Below are 12,246 nucleotides of genomic sequence, written 5' to 3'. Positions count from 1 at the left end.
GTCACGGGCCCCGTGGACTTGATCGCCGTGGGCATACCCGCAATCATCTCACGGGACGGCTGAATGGAGGAAATGCCGTGTAAATAGCATTTCTCCATTCTGCCTAGCAACTAGTGACGCTGATCTCTGCTCCATGTGATTGGAGCAGAGATCAGTGTTCACTAAATGAAAGCCCAACCCCCCCACAGTTAGTAACACACCCCTAGGAACACTTAACCCCTACACTGCTACCCACTGGTTAACCCCTTCACTGCCAGTGTCATTTACACATGAATCACTGCATTTATATAGCAGTGATTACTGTATAAATGACAATGGTCCCAAAAATGTGTCAAAAATGTCCGATGTGTCCGCCATAATGTCGCAGTCACAATAAAAATTGCTGATCGCCGCCATTACTAGTAAAAAAAAAAATATTAAAAATTATTAATAAAAATGGCATAAAACTATCCCTATTTTGTAAACGCAATAACTTTTGCGCAAACCAATCAATAATCGCTTATTGCAATTTTTTTTCAACAGTGTAAAAATAAAAGGTAAAATAAATAATAATAATAATAATAAAAAAATTCAAAGCGCCGCGTCCCGACGAGCTCGCATGCAGAATCGAATGCATACGTGGGTAGCACCTGCATATGAAAACGGTGTTCAAACCACACATATGAGGTATCGCCACGATCGGTAGAGCGAGAACAATAATTCTAGCCCTGGAACTCCTCTGTAACTTAAAACATGCAACCTGTAGAATTTTTTAAATGTCGCCTATGGAGATTTTTAAGGGTAAAAGTTTGTCGCCATTCCTCGAACGTGGGCAATTTTGAAGCGTGACATGTTGGTATCAATTTACTCAGCATAACATTATCTTTCAAAATATATAAAAAAAGGGCTAATTTTACTGTTGTCTTATTTTTATATTCAAAAAAGTTATTTTTTTTCCCAAAAAAGTGCCCTTGTAAGATCGCTACGCAAATACAGTGTGAAAAAAAAGTATTACAATGACCGCTATTTTATTCTATAGGGTGTTAGAAAAAAAATATAAAATGTTTGGGGGGTTCTAAGTAATTCTAGTAAAAAAAAAAAACAGTTTTAAACATGTAAACACCAACATCTCAAAACCAGGCTGGTCCTTAAGTGGTTAAAGTAGTACTGTATTGTGTTACATTGCCTTTTCCTTTTGGTGTTTTGCTATTTAAAAGACTCAGCCAACAGTTTTCTTTTATCTGTTTTTCCACTTCTGTGGCACTAATACAAGTTAAACATTTATTAGTGTGTACGTGTTCATCCCTTGTGTGACAGCCAGGGAGTCACCTGGCCAAGGTATTTCAGTGGTGTCAGCAGGGGCAACACTCTGGGCTTAGTAGTGAACAGGATACCCAGAATACTTCGAGGAGGTATCGCTACACGTGGAAATGGTTGAAGATGACCAGATTTTAAAAAAAGAAGACGAAAGAAAACAAATGCCTAAGACTTCCCCAATGTATACAGTTATCAGACACTGTCCAGAAAGTACTGATATATGGCCTCTCATGGGATGCTCACATTTTTACGAAAAGTAAGGTTTACCATTTATTCGTCCTGCAAAAATATTTCTGAGCTTTTATATGATTGTTGAATACCTGAAAATCACAGTAATAAATAAAAAATAAGGACATAAGAAATTGTAATGTCTAATTTAGATCTGTTGTTGCAAAGTGAAGTATTGGCTTAAAGCCATTAGTTGATGTAAAAAGGGTCACACTGGGGGGTGAAGTGGCAATAATTTCAGCACATCTCATTCTTTGTAATTTTATCCTTAAAAAGTATTAGAATTACATCCCATATATTGAGTGAAGGTCAAGGATTAGATGATGTAAGCACTTGTACGGCAAAGAGAAGACAGAAGTGATTCATTCTCCCTTAGTTTTCTTTAATATTTCATTGTGAATCTGGAACAGAACACTGTTATAAAAATAATAAATGTCCAGAGTTCTTTAAGTGTTTTACTGTTCAAAATGAAAAATGATTACAATATACACAGAATAATTTAGAGGGGGTGATTGTGCCACTTTACCATCCCCCCCCGTCTTTGAACTCTGCTTAACCACTTACAGACCGAAAGATTTTTCCCTCTTAATGACCAGGCCATTTTTTGTGATACGGCATTGCGCCATTTTAACTGATAATTGTGTGGTCATGCAACACTGTACCCAAACAAAATTGATGTCCTTTTTTTTCCACAAATAGAGCTTTCTTTTGGTGGTATTAGATCACCTCTGTGGTTTCAATTTTTTGCGCTATAAAAAAAGAGCGACTATTTTGAAAAAAAAAACTATATTTTTTACTTTTTGATATAATAAATATCCCAAAAATATGTTAAAAAAATGAATTTCTTCATCAGTTTAGACCAATATGTATTCTCCTACATATTTTTGGTAAAAAAAAATTGCAATAAGTGTATTTTGAAGTTATAGCGTCTACAAAATAGGGAATAGATTTTTATTATTTTTATTTTTTTACTAGTAATGGCGGCAATTTGCGATTTTTAGTGGGGCTGCAACATTTTGACACTTTTTTGGGACCATTGCCATTTTGGGACCATTGCTATAAAAATGCACTGATAACTGTGTAAATGTCACTGGCAGGGAAGCTGTTAACACTAGGGGGCTATCAAGGGGTTAAATGTGTTCACTGGTAGGTGTTTCTAACTGTGGGGGGATGGGGCTGACTGGGAGAGGAGAGAGATCGCTGTTTCTAATCACTAGGAACAACAGATCTCTCTCCCCCCCTGTCAGAATGGGGATCTGTCTGTTTACATTGACAGATCCCCATTCTGGCTCTCTTTCCCAGGTGGTTGGTGGACATTGTGGCCACTGGCCACGTGCATCGAGTCCCACACCATGCAGCAGGCATGTACAGGTGCCTGCTGTGGCTCTTAAAGGAGCCAACGTACAGCTATGGCAATTCATGGGAAAGAGCTGACCTACCACAGTATAATGATGGAGGCTGGTCGGCAAGTGGTTAATCCTTTCCCACTGAGTGTATGCATTTATGTGGCCTCATGGAAATGGGCCCTCTGCCGTGGGGACGCATATGTGCATACATGTGTTTGTGCTCAGACCACACTGTACTCTATGTTGTAAGTTAGAGTAGGTGTGTATGGTTGGAAGGATATTTGCAAAATTATATTTATGTTGTATACAGAGTTAAATACTGCATATGGCTTGTGTTCTGTGATACCTCTGTCATATGATAAGTAGGTATTTTTGTCATAAACTTCCTGACCAGTTGGGTGTGCAAAAGGACTGATTTTAGGGTTCTGTAGCATTGTCTGACTGTACACAATGGAACCAGTTGTAGATCATTTTCTTTAAAATAAATCAATTTAGTTAAAGTGGTAGTAAACCCAAAAACAAAAATGTAATATATTGAAGCTTGACAATCCTTAGATGTGGGGGGGGTTTCCTTTATTTCACCTGGTGATCCAACCAGTAACACAATTCCTGTCTAAGCCCTTGTACACATGGTCGGACATTCCGACGGAAAATGTCCGATCGGACCGTGTTGTCAGATAATCCGACCATGTGTGGGCTCCATCGGACTGTTTTCATTGGAATATCCGACCGACAAAGTTTTAGAGCTGGGCTATAAATTGTTGTTGGAATGTCCGACCATGTGTACAAGGCCTTAGGGTGTCTGCAACTTGAATGAAGTTGTAAAGCAGACACCTTTGGATAGCAGCTCTGTCAGTCTAGGAATGGGTAGTGCTGGACTAGAAGATTTAGACCTCAAATCCCAGTCGACACTTCCTTAGGAAAAATGCATCGGAAGGAGCCAGGTGTAACGTCAGTGAGCATGGACTGCACCGCAGGCAGCAGTGCCATAACCATTGCTGTAACATTTTAATTTTTTGCAAGTGCATTTTATAATAAATTTGTTTTTTAACTTTCAATTTTTTTATTAAATGAGATAAAACAAGTAAAACTGAAATAACACTTGTTGACTTACATGGTCCATGAGAAAGCAAAAGAGTATATGGTAACAGAAACATCAAAACAGGGTGTCATGACAAAACAGAATCATTACATCGATGAAAAAAGTCAGTCCAATTTCTTTCAATCCACTAATATTACTCCCTTGCCTACCTTACGTGAAACACGTGATCTTCCATCTACAGAAACCTTCAGATATCTCCAGATTAAAAAAAAAATGTAAATCACTACACAGGCTCGAGGACCCCTGATTTCACTATCTTTGAACAAAGCTGTAAATCAGACCCCCACAGACATCGTCTTATTTCAGATTTATATGCACAGCTACTTTCATATACAACCTCTTCTCCCCCATCCTAAAGGAACAAATGGGAGACTATGAAATTGGACATTCCAAACATAGTGGCTCTTGAAACCAACTATAAAGTACTTACTAGATGGTATTTGGTCCCTGCGAGCCCTGTTAAGATATCTAAATTCAGCCCTCAATATACCTCTCACTTGTTCCACGGTTGTACAACCCCGGGCACACATGTCCATATCTGGTGGGAATGCCCCATAGCCAACTCCTTTTGGTTGGAGGTGTTTAAAATCCTCTCCACTATGTTCTGTGTCACCTTACCCCATGATCCAGCAGTAGCACTCCTGAATAGAAAATCACACAACATCACTCATCGTCATTTTAAACTTATGCTTTTTATAACCACGGCAGCAAAGCAAACAATAGCGAAAGCATGGAAATCTACCTCACTCTGCATACTGTCAGTCAAACAAATAGTGACACGATTCATGCAAAAACTGAAGCAATTCTTCTTGATAGAATATCCATTTGAATTATTATTGAAGCCTTGGATCGAACACTATCTATCCCCTGGGGCTTTTATAGCTCGCTACTATTACCTTGAGAGCATATAACACCCACCTTACTATTACACTTAACTCATAACTAGATATCTTGACCACTGATCCTCTCTGGAGACTTCTCCCTCCCTTCTCCCACCCCTACAACCCTATACCCCCTATACCCAACTCTTCCCTTCCTTTTTAGTCTTCCAATATGTTTGACAGCAGGGGACACTAGGGATAGATCGAGTCACTGATCTACTCACCAGGATAAGCCAAGCCATAATCCCGGAACTTGGCCCTGATGAGGTCTAACAACCTTCCCTACCGTTCCCCCAATAGCGATACCTATCTTCCCATTGGAAACTCTGCCCCCTTCATATATTTGTTTTAGGATCTAGTACAATGGTTATTTTTCAATGCCTATAATTACCACCTTCTGGAATAACAGCCTATGATGATACCAACTTTAAATACAATGTATCACAATATTATCTTAATTGATTTCACGTGTTAACTTATTCTTCTTGGTAATGCTTAATTGCCTGTTCTTATTCTTACTGTATTACCACATATGTTACCAATGTACAAATATTCTTGTATCTTGTAACAATAAAATATATGAAAAAGAAAAAAGTCAGTCCAACAATAAAATCAAGTGACTGCCATAATTATTTTCCATGAACATTTTTTCTTAAATCAAAGCTCAATTACCATTAATGACAAAATGTTTACTGTGTGCAATGTATCTGCCTTTGAAAAATAACTACAATTGTGAATCGCTGATAAACTTATTCTGGGGAGACCCAGACGCAGTCTCAAACTTATTTTAAGAGAGAGTTTCAATCACCAAACCAGTATTGCAGCGCTATCATCAGACAACCAAGAACTTAAGGAAGTAATTAATTCTTTGTCTCCAAGGACAAACTTTCATACTATGAGTGCTGCAGATACTGTTAGAATAATTTGAAGCCTTTGCCTAATCTGTGATTAAAGATGAGCGAATAATGATAAAACAATCTGCAATGTAGTTATTGTTTTTTAAAGGAGAACTATAATGATTCAATAATAATGGTTCAATTTTATTTTAGATTTATTTTAAATCAAGTTTTTATGTCTTTTAACTATCTGTTTTTCCATATCTACATACAAACATTTATTTACAAAAACATTTAAAGGCTAAATGTATTTTTAGGTTCTTAACAGTTAGGGAAAGTGGTTAGACCCTTCGCCAAATTTGTATTGTGGTCTGTTTTCCTGCTAGAGAAATTCACCCCTCTTTTTGGCCCTGGTGACCATCATCACACACAAAAAAATAAAAAAAATAAGTGGGTAGCCAACATTTTATAACTGTCATAAGTTAAAGAGGTGATGGGAAATCTTCCTATGGGTACAAATGTTCTGATAATTGTATAAAATTGGAATTCTCCTCACTTTGTTTCAAAACAGGAAGTAAAGACTTCCGGTTCCGGCTCCGCATGGAGAGGAGATAAGCAGAGAGCGCTCCCGCTGCACCCCTCTAAAAAGCCTTTTCAGAAGCCGGCACACGATCACAGGGGTCCCCCCTCCTTCACCCAAGGACCGGCCGCAACACCTATGGATCGGTTTGTGGAAAGATCCCAGAGCCTAAAGGCATCGAAAGCCGCACAGCTCCCCGTGGATCCAGCGGCGCTCACGGCGAACATAGCCCCCAGCCCATGACACGACCCATGACACGAGACATGTTGTTTCGAGGATCAGAGACAGCGGAGGGAGAATCTGCATCCCCGGTGGGGATAGCACAAGCCGTAGTGGCTCTACTCACGCCGACCTTGTCGGCGATTGTTAATGCTACAGTGCACAGAGCATTAGAACAGCTCCACAAGGAGATACAGAGCCAGGCACAATGCTTGAGACAGGCAGAGGAGAGAATCTCCCTGCTGGAAGATGATGCCTGCCTCAGCCCAGTCAGCAGCCCTCACACGCATCACTACTACCAACAGAGAAATCTGGGACAAACTTCAAGATTTGGAGAACTGTGCAAGGAGAAACAATCTAAGGATAATTGGGTTACCAGAATCCATTCCTGCTACCCAGCTTATAGACATATGTTCTAAGCATATCCCCGAGCAACTGGGATTACCCACTCTGTGCACAGTGGAACGGGCACATAGAATAGGCCAACAATTGGAGCACAGAACAAAACCCAGAGCGGTCATAGTCAGGTACCTAAACTACGCTGACAAAAACGTCCTTTGATGGAGCGGATTTGTTGCTGTTCGCTGACTATTCAATGGAGGTTATGAAGCAGCGCAAAGCATTTGCAGGAGTTTGCTCCACCTTATTCAATAACCAAGTCAAATTTACACTGGCATACCCAGCAAACCTCCATGTTATATCTCCTTCGGGAGAACGACTTTCATTCACATCTCCAGCTAAAGCAGAACAATATGTCAATAACCCCTCGGAGATGAATACTACTCAGAACAGCCGGAGCGATTACTCTCCTACCAGAAGTTCTCAGAACTCCCGGGTCCCAAACCGCAACCAATCCACCCCGGAAAAGTCTCCATACAAGTGTAGCAGATCTAACAGACAACATAATCGCACTGGGATTCGCGGAACGGAATGAGAGAATAGCTGTAATCTATCCCTTCAACATGGGGTGGTAAACTAATACTGATGTCTACAGGTTCTATTACTCTGCTTATCCCTCGGATAAGACTATCAAGGTGTCTTTCGTTATGTTTTTTGTTCCAAAAGGTTATTATTTTTCACAGAACTGTGAGTTCCAAGAATATTATTTTGTTTTGTTTGTCACAGCTTTAAGAGCTAGTTAGTTAGTTGGTAGTATTGGGGACACGCGCCAGATATATCCAGTCACTCCGCATAGGGGAGCTGACTATTGTCAATGTTCTGGCTGGTTCACTGCACATAACTCCCCTCCCATCTTTCGATATTACCAGTGACAAAAGGCGGTGACCTTAGCCTATTTCATTAACGAGGGGTACCCCCCATCCCCTCTCATTCTGTCTCTCATTCCCCCCATTTCCTTATCCTCCTCCCCGCCCCCCTCACCCCCCTCTTTTTTTCTCTCTCCATTCCCTCCTCCCCAGACCCCTCCCCTTACCCCTCCCCCCTGAGGATAATGTGACCATCATTGGTAGAGGGAATGGTGTCAAGTGGGAATGCTATCTGGGAATAGCTCACCATGCAGAAAAAAAGTGAAGTCGTTAAGGTCTTTTAGATGGACCACCTACCTGTTTATAACTTCCCCAACCCATGTTTGTTTATTTGGTTTACTATGCCTGCTTGAACTAGTTGCCTGGCTCACGAATTACATATTAGAGGCTTCTCGACTTATATATACCCCCCATCGTAGCCTATATCTAACCTTTATGGGTTTAAAGGTAAAAGCATTATCGGTATACTCCTTACTGGCAGGCAATGGCTGATCTAGATAAGAATGACTACTTCACAATAATTTCCTGGAATGTTAAGGGACTCTGTTCTCCAAACAAACGCATGCAAATATTGAGACATTTAAAAAGACTCCATGCTGAAGTGTCCCTCCTCCAGAAGACCCATTTATCTGCAGATGACTTGTCACTGTTACAGAAAATGTGGGTTGGTGAAGTCTTTGGGGAGGGTCGCAAGGCCAGAGTTGCTATCCTTTTACACAAAAATTTGAAGTACAATATTCAGGAGGTTAGGGCGGACTCGGAAGGTCGCAAACTCACACTATGCCTCACAATTGTGGACAAAACAATGGCGATCACAAATGTTTATGCCCCCAACTCACCCGACAACACTTTCTTCCAAGGCCTGGTATCGTGGATTTCACAGATCCCCAAGCCGCTACACTTAGTTGGAGGGGATTTTAACTCAGTAATGAACCCACAGGAAGACTGCACATCCTTTATATCACAACGGACCCAACAGACTGCTTCTTTACCCCAAAATGTGACATCACTTTCTCGAGCTATCTCGACCATAAATTTCACAGACACTTGGCGACTGACACACCCGACGGATTGTGACTTTACCTTTTTTTCACCCCCCCATAATTCCTTTTCACGCATAGATTACTTTTTTGTATCCCAAAATTTAATAAGAATGATCAATGAATCTGCAATTAAGGATATGGTCATCTCAGACCATAGCCCTATAACTATACAAATAATATATGACAAACGTTCGACGGCCCCCCCTTTGTGGTGTTTTCCCTCATATTTGGCCAAAAATTAGGATTTTAAACAAATGTTATGGATCTCGTGGGAGGAATACACATCTGATAACGAGACACATCTCAACGACCCTAACCTGTTTTGGGAAGCAGGTAAGGCTTTCCTGAGGGGTAAAATTATTGCATATGCGTCGCAGTTTAAAAAACAATCCAAACAGAAATATATCCAGGCTAGTGAACAATTGCAAAACCAGGCAACTTGCCAACCAAAACTTTGATTTTGGGGCGGAACAAGAGCTTACCGAATGCCTTTATTTTTCACTCCAACTGCACAAATATGGCAACAAGGCAGGTAAACTTATGTCTCGCCTAATAAGAGGCTCTAGGAAACCCACATATATTCCAACACTAAGGCCTCGCACACACGGGCGGATTGTCTGCCCAACTAAGTTCGGCAGACAATCCGACAGACAGTCCATTCAAAATTAGCATGAACGGACTTGACCACACACGATGAGCAGACAATCCTATGACAGTATGACGGGACTAGAAAAACGACGTCCTATACACTGCAATGCAACCTTCGGCCGTGGAAACCCTTTCTGAGCATGCGCCATACTTAGTCCGTCCAACTTGCCTACACACGAGCGGACTGTCCGCTGAAACCAAGTTTGGACGGACAAAACCAAGTTTGAATGGACTGTCTTACGGAAATTCCGTAAGACTTTGTTCGTCAGACTGTCCGCTGAAAAAGTCAGCTGAAGCCCACACACGAGCGGATTGTCCGCTGAAACACTGTTCAGCGGACTAAGTTGGGCAGACAGTCCGCCCGTGTGTACGCGGCCTTAGACGTAAAGACAGTTACTTAGCTTCCTCCCCGACAGAAATCAATTCCATTTTGACTGAATACTATACATCCCTATACACCATAGACACAACTGATTCTAGTATTTCGGAGTCTGTTCTGTCCAAAATCCGTTTACCCAAACTCGATACGACCCAACTGGATATCCTGAACGCTCCTATTACATTGGAGGATATCCAAGAGACGATCAAAAAGCTACCAACCCTGAAAGCCCCCGGCCCAGATGGTTATACTGCAGAATTCTACAAACTGACCAATGACTTTATCCCTAACACACTCACACGGGTATTCAACGCTATGTGGGAAGGCAGCACGTTCCTCCCATCAGGCTCCCAAGCATATATTAAACTACTTCCCAAAAAAGGAAAAGACCCGCTTCAGCCAGGATCCTATAGGCCGATTTTGTTAATAAATGTGGATGTCAAAATCCTTTCCAAAGTAGTTGCATCTCGTCTTGCCACATTGTTACCATCACTACTTCATGTAGCCCAGTCGGGATTTGTCTGGGGCAATCAGCAACTCTTAACATTCGCAAAGTGCTTATAGCCCTGGAACATGCCAAGGCAAACCCTGATCAAGATATAGCAATAATATCACTAGACGCCTAGGAGGAGGCTTTTGACAATATAAGCTTCTCATGGTTGTTCAGGGTCTTAGCTCAATTCGGGGTTCACGGTTCCATTCATCAAATTTTTAAGTCAAATGTACAAATCCCCAATGGCACGTTTGTCGACGTCAGATTTCATCTCTGAAATGATACCACTCCAAAAGGGAATTAAACAGGGGTGTTCCCTATCACCCCTATTATTTAACCTAGCAATTGAACCACTATCTAGGATTCTTAACTCCCCGGCAGGCATTAGTGGCGTCAAGATAGGCAACCAAACCCTACGCTCAGCTCTATTTGCTGATGAAATTTTACTGTTTTCATCAAACCCCTCAGCAGACTTGAATAGCCTACAAAACATCTTAGCGACCTTCTGACTCTGCTCAGGATTCAGGGTTAATTATGATAAAAGTGAGATCCTAACTTTGAATTCCTTGCCTTGCCACTAAACATCCACTCAATTTGCGCTCGCAACCCATCACATCACGTATTTGGGAATTCATATAGGTCGAGACCCTTCCACCATGTATACTTTAAACTTTCCACCATTGATTACCAAAATTATAAAGGAGTTGGAGGCATGGGTAACCCTTCCCCTATCCCTCTTTGGGAGATGCCATTTATTTAAAATGGTGTCATTCACAAAACTGTTATATCCAATGCAGACTATACCACTTTTACTGAAACATATCGACATACAAAAATTGCATACATCACTAACCACTTTTCTACGGACAGGCAAAAAGCCACGCATAGCTCTGCAGAAGCTCTGCTTACCGAAATCAGAGGGAGGGGCAGAGTTGCCCAACATACGTTTTTAGAATATTTCATGCTTACTCAGACAGGGGTAAGATTGGTTGTCTGGAAACTCCCGCTATTCTAACCATGACTTAGAGGAAGCCTTGGTATACCCATACACCCTTTCAGCAATCCTGCACGCCTCAACTAAGAAACTTCCCTTACATCTTAAATCTAATGTGCTCATTAAGGACACAATGATTGCTTGGAGGGAAACGAGGAGGTTGCTGGGACTACCCTCGAGCATCTCAGGACACTTAAGGATTCAAGGAAATTCCATGTTTATCCCCTCTACCACATACACAGCTTTTAAATTGTGGGGGTTTCATGGACTCAAAGCTATAGGCTCCTTATTCAGAAACACCAAGGGTCAATTTAAATCTTTTCAGGAGTTGTCACAGGAATTTTCTTTTCCCCCTGACCCACCTGTTCCACCATCATCAACTGATAAGCTATCTGCGAACCTACTATGGACCCAGAACTAACCCACTGCAAAAATCCTACCTTGATAAAGCACTCCAGAATAACACCTACTCCCTTTCTACGCTATACACACATCTGATAGAACACCAAGCAACCAAGTACCATCTTGCACCCTTTCGTAAGTGGTCCTCCATACTCAATGACAGTGACCTCCCGGGAAAGATTATGCAAAGTCACAAGCATATCCTAGGCCTCATCAAAATGGAAACTTGGAGGGAAACCCACTTTAAAATAATACACAGGGCATACTTCCCTTATCGCAGGAATTTATCTGATCATTCACCCTTGCAATGCTCCTGGTGCTCCACACCTCGAACCCACACTTATGCATCGTCTATGGGACTGCCCTATGATATCCAAATTCTGGGACACAATACTAGAATACATTGTCAAAGTCAAGAAAAACCTTAAGATTAATAAGGACCCACTTTTGTGCCTATTCGGATGTAACCCACAACCTGACACAACAATACCAAAAACCACAATGCCTCTTACCCAATGGACCCACTTATGCCTA

This window comes from Lithobates pipiens, unplaced genomic scaffold, assembly GCF_037356315.1.
Source record: "Lithobates pipiens isolate NorthernLeopardFrog02 unplaced genomic scaffold, aLitPip1_a1.2 Scaffold_27, whole genome shotgun sequence".
Lineage (NCBI taxonomy): Eukaryota > Metazoa > Chordata > Amphibia > Anura > Ranidae > Lithobates > Lithobates pipiens.
Note: the sequence above shows the minus strand (reverse complement) of the source record.